Below are 22,895 nucleotides of genomic sequence, written 5' to 3'. Positions count from 1 at the left end.
AACCCCCACACAGTATCATAGCAGGACAAACACTGGCATATCTGAGTAGGGCAGAGGCCATACCTCCTAACTCAGTCAACTTTCCAGGGATGTCCCTGATTGTGAAACATATTTTAGCTGTGTCCCTCAGAATCCCTCAGAAAAGTACTGACGTCAGTCAGAAAGGTGGGCTATTACACAATGAATACTGACAATAATAACAGTAGACACCGCTTGTATGTCATGAAAGGAGCACTAATCCATATGCACTGCTTCACTGAAGTATACACCTACTGTCCCTATTATGTGTAATGTGTACCTCACTTTCAACTACCTATCCCTGACACCATGCAAAGATGTATCTGAGTGTTCCATAGGCCCGGCAGAGGCACAAACACACAGGCATATAGGCTATACTGCTGTTACACACTCTGCAAATAGCTTTGTTAGGACCTCCCCAAGCATACCCTTATGTAGGAGTATAACACAGAAATACCAATGGATGTAGCCATGTACTGGTAGCAACTGACTGTAACAATGCCATTGTAACAGTGCTGAAAACACCTGTGAGTTGCACAGACAAAGAATGAAAGTGTAACTTCTGGCTACCATCTGGGTAGGTTCATAGGTGGGAACTATGCAGACAGGTGACCTGCCCTGATAAACCCACAGGTACACACCAATCCTGCAAGTCCAGTAAGATAATATTCACACATTAATGCATAATGCTCTCAGTATGTAAGCACCCCCCCAATTAAAAGATACTTGTGCGTTTATGGTCTACCAAGTGTGTAGGTAGGCATACTCAGTACAGGACTTGTCCACTTGTCCTGCGAACCCTGTGCTAATGTCAACAGTAAAAAACATAAACCCTGCAGAAGTCAGTACATTAATATTCCCAGTATAGTCACATAAATGTTGTGTAAGCATTTGTAGTGGTGAGTCTGAGTACAACATGTACATCACTGTCTATACCTCTAGCTTCATTTATAAGATGTATACCAACCTTCTGACTTACACAACAGTGTCCACAGCAAACAAGCATGGGCCCCACTCTGGAAGACATCCACAGCAACAGTAGATGCCAGACACATACCTCACAAAGAGTATTACCGGATTCCAACAGACGGCCTATGCTGACTGTCTTACAAAACCACAGCTACACTGTGTCGCATACCGCCTACCCAGAGACTACCCCTGCCTAACATACAAAGCTATGGCAAACCCACAGGTGTTGGACGTCCTCCATGTAAACAGATGGAACACCAGACAAGATATACACTCTACTGATCAACACCTTGTAATGTAATAAGCAGAATATGCTCGACTGGCACATCATCATCACAGACACATACCATACTGTGGAACCAACTACCTATCAACAGCATATGAAGGTCCTCATTTACAGTTGCCATCAATAACCATCAATAACCATGATGACTGCATGTGAGATAGGAAACACAACCCGATAATCACCCCTGTGGCTCTGCATGACAGGAGCACATGAACCTACATTACACATGTGTTGTAGTGCAGGGTACCATATGTCTAGGCTTCCATAGGCCCTATGGATAACAGCCTATCAGCTACCTAGGACACGATACACACACACATGTACCTGTTGCATCACATGCTATGTAAGGTTGACTGTGTGTGATGGAGAATGTGTATGTGAATGTGTCAGTGATGTGTATATGTGTGATAGCATTGTGGGAATCTGTGTATACCATGGTATGTAGTGTTGTAGCTCTAATCCCATAAAAAGGTCCATATGCTTTTGCCAGGCAGGAAAAGCAGTATGGCATACATTGTGACATAGTTCCATGGTGTCGAATGGAGTGTGCCTTTGTAGGCTAAAGCAGTACATGTATGCTTATTGATTGTTAACACTAGTGAATACAAGTCACGTATGGACTGTAGTACTACCTGAAGCTGTATGCCTCAACTGCACAGTATGGTTTATATCCACATGGCTTGGTAACACACTTTTGTTTGTTACCTGTAGTCCTCACACATCACATACCTCAGGCATGAGGTTATGTATGTGCTGACACACAGTAATGTATGGTACACAGGTAACTGTAATCTGGGTTGCCATACCTTTGTGTCTTATAGGTATGTCTGATGTGTGTGCGGGTATGCCTGCAACATGGCCTCGGTGGTATGTGTGTCACAGGATATAGGTGCGTATCTAGCAACATGTATAGTGTAGTACAGCAATATGCCACCTATAGTGATGAATGTGCACATATGTTACTGAGGGGGTTTGCTATCAACAAGTAGTGTGGGGTACTGGTAGTACAGTAACTGTACTGTACATTGATTTCAATGGATGACAAATGTCTGTATGCATTAGCTTCATATACGCCTCCTGTGGCTAGGTGTTGCATTGTGTCACATACAGTGTGCCATGTACTGTTGTATAGTCCTACATACTGGTTTCACTTTGTGGCTGAGCAGAACATGGTTTGGTATATAGAATGTGCCAGGCACTGTCAGGCAGTTGTGGGCTTAGCAGTCATATGTGTCATTAAAAGTGTGTATCTACTGACAGCCAATAGGTTGCTATATATGGCATTTCATTGATGTCTGTACATTAGAATGTTGAGTGTGCAACATGGCTTTTTCACAATTACTGTTTAATTGTCTTCCAGGGTTATGGCACACAACAGAAAGCCAGCCTATTCCCCTGAGGAGGAGGAAGTTATCACAGATGCACTCATCCAACATTATAACCTTCTGTTTTCAAGATCCTGCCAGGATCAGCATGGTCGCACTGCACTGTGGCAGGATGTTGTCCGTTGGGTGAATGATGTAGGCATGCATAACTGGACTTATGAGCAGGTACGCCATCACTGCAGTGATTTAATCAGACATGTCCGGCAGCATGCCTCCGATGTCCACAGACAACAGCTTGCCACAGGTGGTGGTGCTGCTACATATCCCCCCTCACCAGAGTGGAATAGCTGCTCCTCAGTGTGGTGGCTCCTGGCCAACCAGTACAACACACCTGTGTCATCATGGAGGCCGGAGTCACCCAGCACAGTGACAACGAGCATACAGGTAACATGGCATATCCGTAGACCACTGTTATCCCAAGTGTTATAATATGCAATAATCAGATGTGTACTGTGTATGCAGAATATGTGGAGCCTGGTGTCATGCAATACTGATAATTTGTGACATTATCTGTGTGCCTGTGACTGTCACCCCATGTACTACTGTATAATTGCAGACTCACAGCAGCAATGCCATAGTTGTTGACACTGACATACTGTCTCATATCCTTGCAGGTCCCTCTGGTGTGATAGCAAGACAGCAGACCCATGGTGGTGAGTGGGCTACAGTCAATATCGCATATAACATGTGCATGTCATAGGAGAGTTGTAGGCCATATACAGATGTTAAACACCTACACATAGTGCATGCTCTGCATGTTCTCTGTGTGACTATGCACTTCCCAGTGACATGAGTAGCTGACTCATAAACATGCAACACACAGAGCATCACAAACAAGTGGAGTACACTGTAGTGGACATTGTATAGGCATAGTCAATAAACATGCACATAACATACACCACTTTGTCATATGCAGTATGTGTTAATATGATACACATGGCGTATGTAGACACCTGCTGTAAGGTCATACTCCAGTATCCCATATGTCATCAACACAGCACACATACTATACCTGGGGGTAGAAGCCTATCATGGGGCGGTGTGACACGCATCAACACACAACACAGTCATGTTAGGCAATGCTCCCTATTGAACACTTGACATGCCCATGTAACGACTGTCTGTGAACTGTTAAATGTAGCCTAAGTGGTGCAGGTCATGTACAGCAAGATAGTTGCCAGTGTGACATGCATCAGTGGCCTTGAGTGACCACATGATGCTGCCTGATGATGGCTCATGGTACTACACTACATCCAGTTACAGTACCTGCAGTACTACACATAGCATTCATTGTTATACACCTGACAGTTGTATGCATCTGGACATGGTTTGTATACCTATGAGTGATGGTGCACAGGACATTGAAAAGTGTTTCAGACTTGCAGTACAATGTTGTGTCCATGTACACATTGTGTACCAGGGTGAGGCCAATCATTGAACAACACACATGCATCAATGACATGTATACTGTTATCTACAAGGACTCTCAACACTCGCACTGCATGCTGTCGAGCAACACACATCCTGAATGCTGACACATGTGAGAGGACCCTTTGGCTTGTGATACTGTACTCCACCATCAACCACTAATGACTATGTTCCATATTGCTGTTGGTGTGTGTGTGTCAACTTGAATGTGTAGTGTATTAGTGTGCATGTGTGCATGTGTTCATGTGTTCATGCATGCATGTGTTCATGTGTGCATGTGTGCATGTGTTCATGTGTGCATATGTGCATGTGTGCATGTGTGCATGTGTTCATGTGTGCATGTGTGCAGTTGTGCATGTGTTCATGTGTGCATGTGTGCATGTGTTCATGTGTTCATGTGTGCATGTGTTCATGTGTGCATGTGTGCGAACATCCTGGACAGATGGTAAAGTGTGCTTCCTGTCTCCCTCTCACAGGTGCTGAGGTATTGTTGGATGGGTGCAGCAGGGAACCTGAGATCACTGCCACAAATAGTGACCATGATGATACATGTGTAGTGGCACAGGCATGTTTGACAGGGTCTGTCGGTGGTCCACCAATTGACAGTACACAGCTTTCCACCCCATCTATGCGTACATACATACTGCTATTACATCCCTCAACACCAATGGCCTTAGGTGAGGAACAGCATATGGTAGGCATTGACAAGGAAAGTGTGGTATCCAAGGCACATGCAACCCCACACAGCAGCCATGCCCAGACACACAGAACAGTACCACATAGGCATATGTCCAGGGGTTCTCGTGGGAGCATCACTGGCCATAATGCCTCTGGCAGGCATGCCCGCACAGGTCTCACAACCTCAGGTATGTTCTGGGCTGTGATGCAAGCACAGGCGCATATGGAATGGTACACCAGGCAGGGACTAAGGGCGCAGAGGGCTCATAACACCACGATCAATGACAGTATCCGTGACCTTGCCTGTGCCATCTGCAATTACACCGATGTCATTGATAGACGTTGGGGGAGACACTAGATGTCCTCCGCAATGTTATGTCCATGTGCCAGGACAGTGCAGGACAGCTGGGACGTCGACGTGGATGTATGCCAGCAACATCCTCAGCTGGCAGCCATCGCGGATGACACCCAAGTGCCAGCCACTCCCATAGTGCCAGTACCAGCCCCAGCAATGTTGCGGCTAGGCTGTCAGTAGACCATCCGAGATGACCACGTGCACATGGCTCTGGCCAGTCCCAGCAGGGACATGGGTCCAGTCAACATCTGTCTGCCTCTGACGATAGTACTCAGTCTGGCTTAGTACCCGATACTGTCCGTGTCACCCCTGCTAGGCACAGGTATTGTGTCCGTGGCCGGAGACAGTGATCTGTACAGCCTGGCAGGTACAGTCTGCGGCTGTCCCACTAACTCCTGTATTTGGCAGCCACAAGGGGGTACTGTGTGCATGCAGACACACACACATATTACCAACACATAGGGCTAACACACACACACACACACACACACACACACACACACATACATCAACACTGACCCATACTGTACTGTTGTCCCTCACACACACACACACACACACACACACACACACACACACACACACACACACACATACATGTTGTATGGATAGGTCATTGTCGGGCTCTGGAAAACAGTCACACACCCTGTGCATATGATGAAACTGTGCCACCTCCTGTCATCTGTGACATTGATGCAGGAACATAGGTTCATAGGTTCATAGGTTCATAATAGGCTATCTGCCCGAGGGCATTTACAAGCCTAGCCCATAGTTTTGTGGCTTACGCCACCCCTTTAGTATGGGGAACTATACCCATTATTTTGCTGTGCCTCTGTTGAGCAGTGACACTGAGGTAATCCCTGGGGTATATCTGCGATCTCCCATCCATTGGTCAAGATTTCTCTTGAACAAGGCCAGCGAGGTGCTCTGCCTCACATATACCGGGATTTTATTCCACAGCATAGGGAGTCTTTGGGTGATGAATCTATCCCTCCAGCACGTCCTATTAATAGCCGTGTCGAGGTTTAAGTCTCCGCCCTTGTGGCTCTGACGGATCTAGATTTTTGAGGTGAAGCATATTCATCAAATCTGGGTTTGACATGGCCTTGTATGTTAGGCAAAGGTCACCTCTGAGCAAGCGGTGGCGACTGAATAGAGCTGGAGTTCTTTCAGTCGGGCAGCATAGGACAGATGTTTGAGACCCTTTATCCTTTTGGTGAGGAACTTTTGTGGCCTCTCCAGCTGCTGCAAGTGTCGGGTCAGATACATTCGAATGGGGCATTGTACTCAATCATTGGTCTGATGAGTGATGAGTATAGGGAGACTATGACCTCCTTGATCTAGATGAGAATCCCTTCATGATAAGGTGGGCAATGTAGAAGGTCTTCCTAACTACTTTAGCTACATGGGTGTCGAATGACAGACTACTATCAACCTGGGTCCCCAGGTCCCTGATAACTTCTTCTGTACTCAGTGGATTGCCACCTATTTGGTAGCTAGGGGTAACCTTGTTTTCGAAGGGTATGACTATGCATTTTTGGCATTTAACTTTAGGCCATGGCTCTGGCACCAGTTATCCGTTTCTGTGAGACCCTTCTGAAGGATATCTGTGTCAGATGTGTTTTCTACTATGGCACCCAGTTTGCAGTCATCTGCAAACTTTGTCAGCCATAACCCTCCTGTGTTTGCTTGTACTGGAAAAGTAGATGCCAAACAAGAGTGGGCCCAGGACTGAGCCCTGTGGTACACCACTTGTGACAGGCTTTGAGTCTGACATGGCCAGCAACTCTGACCCTGTGGGTTCTGTCACTCAGCCAGTTTGCAACCCATCTTGTGATGTATGGGTTAACATTTAAGCTGATGAGTTTTCAATGATACCAGTGGGGTATTGTATCAAAGGCCTTCGCCAGATCGAGGTAGGCTGTATGGACTGCCTTTCCCTCATCAATGGCTTTGGTGACTGTTTGAAAAGTCAACCAAGTTTAGAAGGCATGATCTGCCTTTGACAAAGCCAAACTGGGATGGATCCAAAGTCTGCAAATTCCTATGTCTTTATTTATGAGGTCCATTATGATCCTCTCCATGGCTTTGCAGATAAGGCTTGTCAAGCTAATGGGCGGTAATTTCCAGGGTTGGTGGAGGCACCGCCTTTGTGAAGTGGGACCACAGTTGCAGTGCCACTCCTGGAGTGTATCCAGAGGTAAGACTATGATTAAACAGCTGTCCTAGCTGTGGGTTTAATTCCTCGTTGAGTTAGTGGAGCACACAGCCGGGGACACCATCAGGTCCCATGGATGCTGTGTTTTTGCTTTGGAGAGAGCAGTTCTCACTTGGGCGTTGGAGATGTTTGGGGGCTGCAATCGCTGTATAGATATCTCTCCTTTTGGGGGGAGAAGTTTGCACTGAACCTGTCAGCCAGTATGTTGGCAATGTCTGTAGGATCAGTAATCTTCACATCATTTTGAACTAGTTCTGAGCATATCTGGGAGTTTCCTCCCAGGTTTCTAACATAGCTAAAGAAGGCCTTATGATTGTCTTTTGAGTCTTTAGCTATTTTCTCTCAAAATTTGCTTTGGATGATTTTATGAGAGCTCTTAGTTTTTACTTATAGTGATCAAGGGTGTCTTACCTTTTAAGGATTTTGCTCTATCTTGTAGTAGCTTCCTCCTTTTGTTGTAGAGTTTGTTTATGGCTGGGGTCCACCAGAGTGGACGCTTGCCTTTGGTACAAAGAGTCTTTGTTTTGCTTGGGATTGCCTTATCCATGCAGTCCTGCAGGTGCTGGTAGAAGGCATTTGTAAGTGATTCAGCGGCTTGAGTACTGTTTTCCGTCGGCTCAGGGGCCTTAAAGGAGACCACACTAGTCTTTAGAAGTGTGAAGTCGGCTTTCGAGAAGTTCTTTACTGTGGTCTTTTTTATTTCAGGTGGGGTGGGATGAGGACCTCCAGCGAGATTAGTTTGTGATCTGATCTCACCAGTGAGGGTATACTTCCAGTGTTGAACATTGTGCTCCCATGTTCGTGATGATGAGATCAAGTATGTTTTCTCCTCTTGTGGGGATGGTGACTAGTTGTTCCATGGCATTTGAGTTTATGAATTCCAGGAACTTTTGGGCTAGGGTGTTTGGGCTTGAGTAGTGTTCCCAGTCTATATTAGGGTAATTGAAGTCACCTAGTATGATGGTGTTTGGTGATACATTTATCCCCTCTAGTGTTTTCAGGAAGGCCATGTGAGGTTCCTGAGTTTGTGAGGGTGGCCTGTAACATGCTACAATTTGCAGAGCAATCTTGCCTATGGTTAATTGCACCTGGATGGTCTCCGATGCATCGTTCGTTGCCACCAGTCTTGAGGTGTGGGTGTCTTTGATGAATATGGATACCCCTCCTTTCTTGGTATTGTCCGGATTTTGGGGCGGAACACATGATAAGAGGTAAAACCTGATAGTGCTGGGGTGCTCTCAGGAGCCTTGAACCAGGTTTCTGTCACTGCACAGACATCGATGTTCTCCATACTGAGAAGGGCCTCGAGTGCGTGCATTTTGAGATTTAGACTTCTGGCATTGAGCAGCATTACCCTTAGTTTTTCCTTTTGTGTTCTAGGGTGGTAGGTTTAGAATTTGAGCCTTGCCTAAAAAGGCACTATGGGGTGCAAGAGCCTTTGCCAATATCCGGAATCCCAGGGTGACAGGTGCAAGCCGACCCTTGCTAAGCAGTGGCTTGTCCAGCATGTCATCCCAGGCAGACAGACATTGGATCCCCTTTGAATGACACCAGAGTTTAAGCCAATTGTTAAAGCTGATCATCTTATCTCTGTATTGTGGCATCATTCTTGGTGAAGGTAGGATACTGCTCAAGGTCAGGGTCATACCTGCCTGGGCTACATAATCAGAGAGCTCCTCAATGTCTCTTTTCATGTAGTCCAAGGAGGTGCGTCTCAGGTCGTTTACACCAGCGTGGACAATGACTGAGTCATATTTGTACCTGCTGTTGAGAGACCTGAGTGCTTGTTATGTGGCGGATTCTAGCCCGACAGGCAGCTTACTGTGACCTTCTCCTTACTCAGTCTGGTGGCCGGGGCGTCAGTGTGTCTGACTATGGAGTCACCAATGACTAGTGTGTCTGGCATTGTGTTTGGCCTTAAGGGCTGTGACTGTTTGACACTCTGACTGTGAGGTCTATGTGTTGCAGGTGTTGTGTTCTGAGGTGGTGGTTGTTTGGGTGTCTGCTTTGGTGGCCTCTGCTGTTTTGGTAGATTTTGATCAGAGCCGCAGTATGTCTTTGTGTGTTTATGTGTATGATTTGAGGTTGTGATGGTACTATGTGAGACTGGGTCTATAGTGTGTGTGGTAACCTTCTCCTCCTGACTGGTCTTGCCAGTCCTATGTTGAAGAGCTCAGCCTCCAGTTTGGCGTATAGTTGCATCTCGCATGTATTTGTGTTTTGTGGGAGGAGGAGAGGGTTGTCTGTGTACATGAGGCAATTGTAACATTGCCTCAATATTCTAGGTTCACCAGCTGAGCAGGAGAGGACACTAGCAACTGATCCCTCGACATGCTAGAAGGACTAGACAAAAACTTTAAAAGAGATTCGGGGGCGTGGTGACCGAGAAATGGGGGTTGCCTTTTGGGGTGCTATCTATAAGAGTGCGTATCAAGGTAATAAGTACTGTAGGAGCAAGTGCTAGGTTTAACAGATAGAGAAAAGTCTACTTGGAGTCAAGTAGAGATGATCTTTAGGTATTAGAGAAAGTGCTAGTAACAGGGATGCTTAAAGGTAAGATTGAAAGAATGCACTCTGCAGTGTGCACTAGAGAAGTTAGATATGAAAGTAGGTAACTTGAGTTTTACCTGTTTAAAAGTTAAGGTTTAGTGGAGTTACTATTTTAAAACAGCAAGATGAACTGAAAGGGGTGGTTACTTTTGTATTTTGGTACTATGAAATACTGTAGGATGGCCAATAAATTTAAATAATTGAAGGTGGGATTTCAAAAGTGATGGTTTTGTGATTACTCACATAAGCCAGTGAAAGTAGAGAGAAATGAGATATATGGTCAGATTAACATAAGAGGCGGGCAACTAGAAAGACAGTGGTATTTCTGCCTGACTCAGAACAGAGAGAGCTGTGGTCTCTTTTGAAGTTTTAATATGCTGTTAAACAGAATGCAAGCAAAACACAAGGTAAAGAAAACAAACTACAGTATTCAAAATATAGAAAGGCAATACAGAAATACAAAAAATAACAGCAAACTAACCTTTCCTTCACAGCAAAGTGTAGCAGAGTCTGGATGAGCCTTTCTGGTAAAAGGATAACATGGTGCTGATGCACAGGGTGACCTACTAGCAGTGTAGCAATGTTAGCATGCTGTGAACAGTAAAGTGTAATGATATTCTTGTAGGTGTATCTGAGCAGGCATGATGCATCACAGCAGTGATTATCAATTTCGTATTGTTTACACCAGTGTTAATTCCAAACATGGATTGTCCACACATGTGCCAGTTGGCTGATGTGTGTGGTACTGGCAGCATGTGTCATTGAGTGGATGTAACATCTGTGATATGTGCTGTACAGATTCCAAGGTGTACATTTGTGAACATAGTGGAGGTGCACTGTTTGCATGTATGTGCATGGTGGGCACATGGGAAGGGTGACATGCCCTGTATTACACAGTGTTAATACTTCATATTTCCTATAGGTGTCCAATATGCATGTCACTACACATATGTCACAACTTGGGCATGCATATGTGTATGACATGGTATGACACTATGCTGTGGGTGATACTGTTGATATCGGTCATTGGTTACCATTCTGGTAGTGTACATAACCTCAACAGCCTGATTTTAACCAATCGTTAGATGATATCTTGACAACTGACACACAGCTGTAGGATACACAGTAGCATTAGAATCTTTCCGGTATTGTACTATACCAGTTACCAGTGGTAATGACCACCACACATTCCTGTGACCACTCCTGTTTGGCATGTGTCCTTCCTAGGTACAAGCAGACACACTAGGGATATGTACATCCACATCTGGTGATGCATACAGTGGCCTACAAAGCATTCCCTGGATTAGACACCTATCCTCCACAAGGGTATCATACAGACCTGTTGACAAACCCATGTTGTGAAGCTATGATCCAACAATAGCATAGTCATCCACATTTACTACACATAGTATCCTGATAGTACCACATTGGTAGTAGCACACAACATGTAGCAGGGGTACCGATGTGTACAAACAGCCACATGTGATTTCATCTGTCCTTTGATATCCACATTCCCAAAGCTTTGCTGATGTGCCTCAGTGTATCACATAAGCAATAAGGGTTCTGTATGCATATACACAGAGATGTTGTATACCTACAATGAATGGCCATTAATGACAGACTTTGTTGTGTTTGGGCATGTCTTTCATATGCCACAGACATACACCCACACTCACACTATTCTATAACAACTGTCATGTGTGTGTGTGACACAGATGACCTAGGGCACAGCTCACTACAGTGGCTGGACTTGTCACATACATACATATGAGAGCTACAGTCCAAGAAGCAGCAGCAACAACTGTCAATGGTAACAGATGTAGTTGTGTTGACAGCAGGCTTCACACATATGAAGTGAATGAGGTCACATGTACATATATGTCTTGGCCACACAGTTACCAATTTAGGTCACATGTACATATGTGTATTTGCCACACAGATACCTGCAGTGTGTGTAATGCACATACTGTTGTTTTACTAATATGTCATACAGTAGTAAAAGCAAAACCCACAACACATTGCTCAACAGTGTCACACTCAGCAATTGCAGGATTCAAACCCCTACCTACTTATGTCATGGTACTAGACAGATATACATTACCACGATGCACCATATGTTTTAGTGGGAGTTTTCATTTCCACTGCTGTATTTGTGGGATACTGACATCATCAAACCGGCCAAAAGGGAATTCACCTCTTTCAATGTGTTTTCACAGTCTCCAAAAAGGCCACTTCTCTCATAGGATTAGACACACACACACATTCACAGGATTCAAACCCCTACCTAACTATGTTATGACACTAGGAAGATATGCATTAACACAACGTGCTATATGGTTTATTGGGAGTATTCATTTCCATAGCTGTATTTGTGGGATGCTGACATCATCACACTTAGCAAAGAGGTATTCATCTCTCCTAATGTGTTTTCACAGTCTCCAAAAAGGCCACTCCTCTTAAAGGGAATCTCACACACACACATTCACAGGATTCAAATCCCTACCTAACTATGTGATGACAGTAGGGAAGATACGCATTAACACAATGCCCTATATGCTTTACTGGGAGTACTCATTTCCATAGCTGTATTTGAGGGATGCTGACATCATCACACTTGGCAAAGAGGTATTCACCTCTCCTAATGTGTTTTCACAGTCTCCAAAAAGGCCACTCCTCTCAAAGGGGATTTCATACACACACATTCACACTCAGCATTTGCAGGATTCAAACCCCTATCTAACTATGTGATGACACTAGGGAGATACACATTAACACAATGCACTATATGCTTTACTGGGAACACTCTTTTCCATAGCTGTATTTGTGGGATGCTGACATCATCACACTTGGCAAAGAGGTATTCACCTCTCCTAATGTGTTTTCACAGTCTCCAAAAAGGCCACTCTTCTCAAAAGGAATCTTACACACACACTCAGCAATTGCAGGATTCAAACCCCTACCTAACTATATTATGATACTAGTGAGATACACATTGACACAACACACTACATGTTCTGCTGTGTGGTTTCTATTCTCCTGCTGTATTTGTAGGATGCTGACATCATCAGACTGGACATGGTAATGTGCGTGCACTTAGTGTTATGCAATCCCAGGAATGAACCTTGTGGGTCAGCAGGTGTGAACATCTTGAACAGGAATCCACAATTCATAGCTTGTGTGATCTATCTGTGGACAAATTACCATTCCTTCATATGACAATGCATATTTATGCACAGATTGTTGGTTTTGTGGGTACAACATGTGTCTGTGATGTTGATAAAGGTATATTCAAAGTATATGTGGGACCTGTGTTGCTCATTTCAGTGATGTATGTCCTGGGTGGCTGCTTTGCAAGAAATCTAGCAGGTTTGGGGAACATGATCTGCTCATTAACATACCACAGATGTTTGGGTTGTGTGTTTGTTGGATTACAATAGCTCTGTTCCTGACTGCAATCATGATGGACTCCATGGCCTAGCAGTTTGGATTTCATAGGCTTATAGGACTATAGTTCCCATGGTCTGTTGTGCACCAACACTTGTGGGGTGTGCCACATGTTGTTGTAACACATCCAACAGTGTAAGATCCTGTAGAGAGTGTGAGGCTCAACAGACTGTTCAGGTGCAGAGTCTGTTTGTTCTGTTGTTCACTTATGACACATATGGGGAAATTCCATGTAATGGGATTCATTTGGCTTTTGGAGGAGTTTACACATTCTACATGTGATATCTCCTGGTATGATAATAGTGCCTTTTGTCACTGGGAGGTGGGTATGTATGTATGGGCCTGTCTGACAGGATGTCGACATTGTCAGTCAGGTACAGTTGACCCTGACTCAGGACATATACGACTGTACATTGCTATTTCTGACATAGCTGAAGGAGGTGTAATGTTTCTGTCTGTACTCCTTCGCAGATAATCTTTCCAAAGCAACAACAAACCTGAACACTAAACCCCTGTTATACTCTTTTACACGCTTAACACACTACTGATCCTTTGTGATCAGTCAACAGTATATGTCATCATTATATTCTGGCATGTCCAAAGGTCGGTTTTGTGTGTACTCTCCGGTCCAGCTGGTGCATATTGGAATTTTGTTGCATTGTTACAACTGCCTTATGTACACAGAGAACACTGTCCTCCTACCAACAAACTCAGATATATGTGAGAGATGCAACTGTATAGACAGACAGGAGGCTGAGCTCTCCCAAACCATGACTGGCACAGTCTATCAGGTGGTGAAGTTAACCAGACACACCACAAATCCAGTCTCACATGGACCTATGACAACAGCAAACCATATACATTAACACACAAAGACATACTCAGAGCCTCTAAATATACTCTGCCTAAGCAGCAGAGACATCCAAAGCAGACTCACAAACAACTGCTAACCCACAACCATACACACATATCACATAGTTCACAAAGTCATTGTGCCACACAGTCACTGCCCTTAGGCCTACACAACACACCTCATACACTTGTATTAGGTGACTGTAATTGTCGGTCACACTGACATCCCACTCACCAGGCTGAACAAGGAGAAGGTCACTTTGTGCTGTCTGTTGGGTGCCAGGATCTGCCACATGACACATGCACTCTTGTCTGTCCACTGCAAATACAAATATGGCTCCATCATTGACCTTGCTGGTGTGTAAACCCTCAGACATTCCTCCCTGGACTACATGACAAGAGACATAGAGGAGCTCTCTGATCATGTAGCCCAGGCCAGTATGACCCTGACCTTGTGTAGCATCTTACCCTCACCAAGTAGTATGTCACAGTATACAGACAAACTGATCACTTTTAACAGTTGGCTAACATATTGTTGTCACTCAAAGGGGATCCAGTGTCTGTCGGCCTGGGATTACATGCTCGACATGCCATGTAGATTCGCTATGGACGCCATGCACCTGTCACCCCTAGGCTTTCACAGACTGGCTTAGGCTCTTGCCACACTTATAGTGGCTGTTTGAAGTGAGGCTCAGAAGACAAAACCACATCCATAGATGTTACAGGGTAAAGGAAATGGAGAGTAATGCTGCTCAACAACAGATGTCTAACCCTCAGAATGCATGCACTCAGGGCTCACATCAGTATGCAGACTGTCGATATATATGCAGTAACAGACACCTGGTTCAGGCTCCCAAAAGCTCACCAGCACTACCAGGTTTTACTTCATACCATGGTTTTCGGACACAAGACTCGTACCGGACAACAACAATAGGGGGGGGGGGGTATCCATATACATCATTCATACACATACCTCCGGGTTGGTAGCACTGCACAAAGCATCAGAGAACGTACATGTGCAACTGACAGTGGGCCAAACTGCATTTCAGTTTGTAGACTGCTACAGACCACACTCCCAAACTCGGGAACAGCACTCATTATTCCTGGGAACACTGGGGAATGTGAAGGTCTCTCCAAACACCATTATATTGTGTGACTTCAAATACACAAACATTGACTGGGAATACTACTCAAGCACTGACACCCTTGCACAACAGTTGCTAGGATTGTTACACTCAAATGCTATGGCAGACTTGGTCACCACAACCACAGGGGGTTAAAATATGTGGGACCTGATCATCACCAACATGGGGACTCTAGGTTCCACACCAGAGGTATGCCCCTCATTATTAAGGTCAGAACATACATTCATCTCACTGGACATACATATCCCATACACACACACATCCTAGGTGATCTCAGTGACATACTTCTCACGAGCAAATGTCACACTTATACAAACCGAGGTGGTATCTGTCAAAGACCCTGGGACAGTGTTAATTACGGCTCAGACCACTTAATCCTTTACAAACCCATTCTATGGACACCTACTGGAATGCATGGATCATGCTATCCCAGATAACTACAACACTCACTCCTCCAAAGGCAGGGGACCTGTCTGGTGGACCATGGCCATTAATGAGCTATATAAGGAGAGGAGGAGGCTACTACATGATAGAGCACAATCACAATCAGGAAGTCATCTCTGATCAGTACTATGGAATAGCTATGATCACTTGTTGATTCATCTAAGGGCCACTTCTAATGGACACTTGCAACAGACACTATGGACAATCACAAGGCCTTCTTTAGTTATGTCAGGGACCTGGGTGGGAACTCACAGATATGCTGTGAGTTACTGCATAATGACAAAAAATACAATGAACCCACTGACATTGCAAACATCCTGGACAACAGGTTCAGTGGGAATGTTTCCCCACCATCCCCCCTGCAATGCACATGTCCAACCCAACAGGGTGCAGCCTCCCTGACATCACAGATGAACAGGTGAGTGCTGCCCTCTCCATAGCAGACAACACAGCATCAATGGGACCAGATGGTGTCCCGGACTGCGGCTTACACGAGATTCATGACGAACTTCACACTCACATTATGTCACTGTTCAGTATCAGAGTTACTACAGGATATGTACCCATGGAATGGCATACAGCTACAGTGTTCCCACTCCACAGTGCTGGTGCCACAAGGGAACCTGGAGAATATCACACTATATGCCTAACTATCCTGGTCTGCTAAGCTATGGAGCATATCGTCATGGAACACATACACATAGACATTGTGAACCTACAGACACTGGATCCTACACAATTTGGCTTTGTTGTGGGCAGATCTTGCCTCTTGCACCTGTTTGATGTCTTTAAACAGTTAACAGGTCCACAGACGTACAGAGGGTTGTCCATACAGCCTACCTGGAGCTCACACAACAGTTCAACACAATACCCCACTCGGCCTTTATACATAAGCTCACTGGCTTCAGTATCTACACATATGTCACAAGATGGATTGCTAACTGGATCATGGATAGCGCCCACATGGTCAGTATTGCAGGTGCCATGTCTGACTAAACACCAGTTACATGTGGCATCCCACAGGGCTCAGTCCTGGGACCTCTCTTGTTCCGTATATATTTCTGAGACGTACTGGCTAACACAGGAGGAATATAGCTGACCATGTTTGCAGATGACTGCAAACTGTGTGCCATAATCGACTCCCCAGCTGGCACAAGCATCCTCAGAAAGGGTCTCACAGAGATGGATGACTGGTGCCAGAGCCATGGCCTACAGCTACCTTAATTTAGATGCATAGTCATCACCCTTGGTAATAACATCGTGCCCACACATTACCACATAGGTGATGATACATCACCTATGGTGTGTGTGATTTGGGGACATGAATACTTAGTACTCTCACCTTTGACATTCATGTTGCCAATGTTGTTGGACACACCTTCTATATAGCCCACCTTATCCCATAGGGTTTTACATCCAGATCAGGTGGGGTCATTGTGCCCCTATACTCATCAGGCCCTTGCTTGGATACAATGCCCCATTTCGGATGTACCTTACCCAACACCTGCAGCAACTGGAATGTCCACAAATGTACCTAACCAAGTGGATCTAGTGACTCACACAGATTGTATGCGCAGTTTGGCTATGGTGACCCCAGCTCTCCTCAGTTGCTTACTGCCTACTTGGATGCAATCTGTGCCTGTTGTTTGAAGCCATGTCCATCACAGCATTGATGGACAGGCTCCACATCAGGATATCAAAGTCCCTTACAGCTACATGCTCCAGGGACAGGTACATCAGCAATGATGTTAATAGGACATGCTGGAGGGGGCAGATTCCCATCCCAGAGGCTCCACTCACTCGGGAATGAGATCCCAGTCCCACATATGAAGAGACCCACACTGACCACCTACAGTGACATCTTCACAGGTGGATGGGTGATCGTATGTTTAGCCCTGGGATATGTTCTGGGTCCCTGCTAGACAGAGGCAGAATGAAATGAACATATGTGGGATATCTTGTGTGACCTACTATTCACAGGCACAGTCTACTAATCTAGCAGGGTTGCAAAATACAAACACACTGTGGCTAGGCTTCTACATACCCTAGGGCAGATAGCCTAGTGTCAACCTCTGAACCTATGCTAATGTTCGGGATGCACATTGTTCAGTGATGGGACTAATTCCAGGTTTTGTTTCTTCTTTGCTTTCCCACTTTCTATGAACAACCTAGGTATCTGCATAACATATTTGATTATGACAGGGTTTCACTATATTATATATGTGTCTGTTGTCATATCACTGTGTGCACATGGCGGATTGGTGAATAGTGCGAGGTTCCTGGGTTGACACATGCAACTGATGGATATGTGTGGCCCACTGCTGTACTCAGACATGCCCTAAGTGTGTGAGCATGCCCAGTTCAGACTTTCAGTGTTTTGTTGCCTAACATTTGTCTCATATATTCAAGTGTGTGAGCATGCCCAGTGTGACCTTGCAGTATGTTGCTGTCTGAGGTCCACTACATTTGTTGAGGTGTGTGAACATTACCAGTATTAACATTTATACTATATGTGTGTTGAATATCAGGTTCTATTCTTACTGCAGGCCTCACCTTTGTGTCTTAACTCGACAGGGATTATGCTAAGCCTGCAAGGTTTCCATGAGATACTTTGCATTGACTTATCAACATTTTTTCATACAAGCTGACCATTGACATACTGTCATGGTTTAGTAGTTCTGTACTATGACTATAGTGCACTGTATCCTGGGTTCGAGGACTGCCACTGCTTCATATTTTCATACAGGGCAAAACAGAGTGCTTCAAGAAAAGTGAAGCAAATATGAACATGTTAACCTGCTTTTGCTGAACTATGCCCACATTTGACCAGACTTGCACAACATTGCTCAATGTTGACCAACATTGCTGAACAGTGCACAGTATTGCTCAACATTGCCTGTAGTTGTGCTACTTAGTGTGTGCAATTTTGTTTACATATACTAAATAGTGGTGAGAGCTGTTTAACACTGCTTTATATTGCTTAACACATAGCAATCATACCTCAGGTGGTGCTGCAGGGCTGCCTATGTCGGATGCACATTTTACACTCCCTATACATGTTTGTTAACAGGTAGTGTCAAGTTAGGCATTCCTTTTACTATATGTACGAGTTGGAGAGAGGTATCATTTCCAGGGTTCCTACTGAGCCAGTGTATATGCTATGCATTGCCTCTTTGCCAAGGCCAAAGCATACTGGGCACGCCTCCTTCTGCCTACTGGGGTAGGCTCAGGTTGTTCCTCCTCTGAGTCACGCTCTGCCTGTGATGGCCTTGGCAATGGTGGGGGGCTGTTGTGCCCGGCCCTATGCTGCTCCTGCTGCAGCTGTTTTCACAGGATCATATTGTGTAGCATAACACATACCATGACTATTTGGGTACATGTAGTTGGTGAGTACTGCAAGGCTCCACCAGATATGTCCAGGCACTGGAACTGTGACTTGAGCAGCCCAAACACACGCTCGATTACATTTCGTGTTTGTGCGTGTGCCTCATTATGGCGTTCCTGTTCAGGTGTGTATGCATTTCTGATGGGTGTCATCAGCCACTGCTCAAGTGCATATCCAGCATCCCCCACTAGGTGACCATGAGGGATGTCCCCATTGGCAAATGTCTGGTACAGCTGTGTCAGATGCCAGATATAGGAGTCATGGTAGCTTCCAGGGCAGCTTGCACACACATTCATTATTATGCCCTGGGCATCACACACGACCTGGCAGTTGATGGAGGGGCAACCCTTGCGGTTATAGTAGACCCTACCTCGCTCACCGGCTGGTGCTGTGATGCGAATGTGCGTGCAGTCTATTGCACCCACTACCTCAGGGTATTCCGCTATTTGCTGGAAGTGACTCATATTGCTGGCCAATACCTCACGGGAACTGGGGAAATATACATGCTCACTGACATGTGCTGACATGGCATCCAGGAACTGGTGCAGTACCCTGGATGCTCATGCCTGTGAAATCCCCATCATATTGCCAGTTGGTCTCTGGAAGGTACCTGTTGCTAATATTCTTAGGCCAACACATATCTTGGGTTCCACTGGGATGGGTTCTCCTCTGTTGGTTCTGTGTGTGAGGTGTGGCCTGCACAGCTCAACAATTTGCTGCATGAGGTCTCTGTCCACTCTATAGTGCTCCACTATCTCCAGCTCATGTAGCCCCTGGTAGGTTACCCTAGGCCTGTACACTCTTCTCTGTCTCCTCACTGTGGGTTGCTCAGCAGCATTCGCATTGTCACCACCTTCAGCATGTTGCATATGTCGCCTTATAAAAGCAATGGCAGCCCCTAACATTTCTTTGCCTCAGTAAAGCTTTTTCAGTTTTCACTTCTATTAGCTTACTGCAGTGTTGCAGTGTCTCTGAGAAAAACATAGTGGACAGTAGTTTGCTGAGTTTTAAGTGCTGGGCTGGGCTAGTGTACTGCCTGTGTAATTGCCTGATTCTGATTGTTTTCACCTGCTAGCTCTGCTAGTACTCCCTGGTTAAATTCCTACTATTTGTTGTGCTTCCTTTTCCCTTTCTGTTTCCTCAGGGGGACAGCGCCGCACACACAAGTGCAAACACGCGCACACCAGCTCACACACGCGTACACATGCTTACACGGGCTACAACTTGCTTATTCTTGCTAACATTCATGCACACAGGCGCAAACGCACTTACACGGGTTTCAACATCCTTACACTTGCTTACTCCAGCTTAAACGCGGGCACACAGGTGCACACGCATGCACACAGGCTTACTCAGTTTTACAGGCACACACAAGCGCGCATACACGGTGCAGGCATTTCTACAAGAAACTTTGGTGTTGTTCACGGTATACACCTTCAATTTCTTGACTTTAGCTAGGGTACCTGTTGACACACCTCTTCCAGTGATTAGTATCTGACAGCAGACACATGCCACTCTACTCCAATAAGCTTCACTTCTCTCAGACATACCCCCTTATGATGTCACCTATCTTCTACTCTGTTACACCCCTTATCCTACTACTACACTACACTGACTGTGCTCTTTTGCTATGTAAACTTGTGATTCACTATCCTTACCCTCATTTGCATAGGATTACCTACTAATGCTTGGTTACAACTTTTAGACTGAGCTTCCCCCCTTAGCAACATCTACTCGGTAGCCATGTTGTCTTTGGACTGCCATTCCCTTGCATTGTATATTAGAGATTACTGTAAAATCCACATTTCTGCATTTTAATTATTGGTTTTCTGGTTTTTACAGTGCACGGTGTTTGCGCACCACTGTGCTACGCTTAAACATCGGCGATCAGGAAAAAAAATTTATTTTATTTTATTTTTGCATCGGTGGACATTTCCAATGGCCATATTTTTGGTCATTGGCATGCTTCCTCGACTGGATGCATCCTTTTTTTTCGAGCTGTCACGGCTCCGTTTTGCTATTTGCAGAAACATACTTAGTTGTCAATGGAGTACATTTCTGCAAATAACACTACTCTTACTCGGACAGGTTAGGATTTCCTGAATCGCAAGTTTACCTCATTTGCATGCCTTTCAGCAGCAAATAAGGTAATTTGCATATCCTAGCCCTGTCCGTGTAAGAGGAGTTTTAGGAGCTCTCTTACACGCCCCTGCTGGCTGTTCCTGGATCGCTCTGAAGACATGTTGGCTGCATGGAGTCTTACTCTACTCTTAGACTCCGTGCAAGCCTTCGTGAATCTAGCCCTTCATTTTGGCAAATTCAGCTTGACAAAAAATCTTCATTGCTCACTACATTCAGTACTCTATTTGGCAGGTACAGATTTTTAAGAATGCCATTTGGGATGAATTCTGCAAGTGAAGTCTTTCAGCATGTAAAAGAGCAAATTTTTTCTGGGTATCCTTGTGCTATCATAGTAGACGACATACTAGTAGAATATCGTGATGAAGCTGAGCATGACAGAAACCTCAGAAAAGTTTTAGAAAGGGCACATGAAGTGAATCTTAAGCTCAATGCACAGAAATGTAAATTCAGGCTACAAGAAGTTCCTTATATTGGTCATTTATTTACAAGTACATGTCTACAACTAGATCCTTCAAAACAAACAGCCATTCTCAAGATGCCAGCTCCAGACACTGTTCAAGCCCTGCAACGTTTTCTTGGCATGGTCAACTGCTTAGGCAAGTTCATTCCAGACATGAGACAACTTTCAGCCCCACTCAAAGAGCTAATATGTAAAGGTATGTCCTGGTCTTGGTCAGAGCAACACCAAAGATCAGTTGATGTCCTAAAATTAAGAATTGCCAGTCTGCCAATACTCAGATACTCTGATGTTCACAAACCAGTTACACTTTCATGTGATGATTCAAAATTTGGACTTGGTGCAGTTATTCTACAAGAAGATTAACCTGTTGCCTATGCATTGAGAAATCTTACCCAAACTGAACAGCAGTATACCCAAATTGAGAAAGAGCTTTTGGCAATTGTGTTTGCATGTTAAAAGTTCCATTATTAGGTTTATGGTAGCCCTATTCAGACTGAAACAGATCATCAGCCACTAGTCATTATCCTGAGTAAGCCAATGCATTCAGCTGCAGCCAGACTGCAATGTATGATGCTGAGACTGCAAAAGTATAATTTCAATCTTGTCTACAAGAAAGGCAAACTTATTTATCTTGCTAATACATTATCCAGATCACCCAGAAATACTACTGAACAGAATAACAATCCAGGTTCTCAATTGCTTGATGATTTTGAACTCATGGAAGTGAGAAATTTTCTTCCACATGTTTTGATGAGCTGAAAGAACACACAGCCACAGATCTAGTTTTACAAAGGCTCAACCACTTTATCAATCAAGGATGGCCATCAAAGCAATCTAGTTTACCTCAAGAACTGCAACCATCTGACAAAGGTATCATTATGAAAGGTCTGAAAGTAATTGTTCCAAAATCCTTGCAGCCTGAGTACATTACTATCTTGCATTGGGGTCACTCAGGAACCAAATCTACCAGAAGAAGGGCAAGAGAGATAGTATTTTGGCCTTCTATATCACAACATATTGAGAGAGCACTTTCTTATTGTTCAGTATGTAATAGTACAAAGCCTCATCAACAGAAAGAACCATTTCAGCTTAACCAGATTCATGAACTACCTTGTTCGACAGTAGCCACTGATATC

Source organism: Protopterus annectens, chromosome 17.part0, assembly GCF_019279795.1.
Source record: "Protopterus annectens isolate FY-2018-M chromosome 17.part0, PAN1.0, whole genome shotgun sequence".
Lineage (NCBI taxonomy): Eukaryota > Metazoa > Chordata > Ceratodontiformes > Protopteridae > Protopterus > Protopterus annectens.
The sequence above is the reverse complement of the archived record's forward strand: the minus strand, read 5'-3'. Positions refer to the sequence as shown.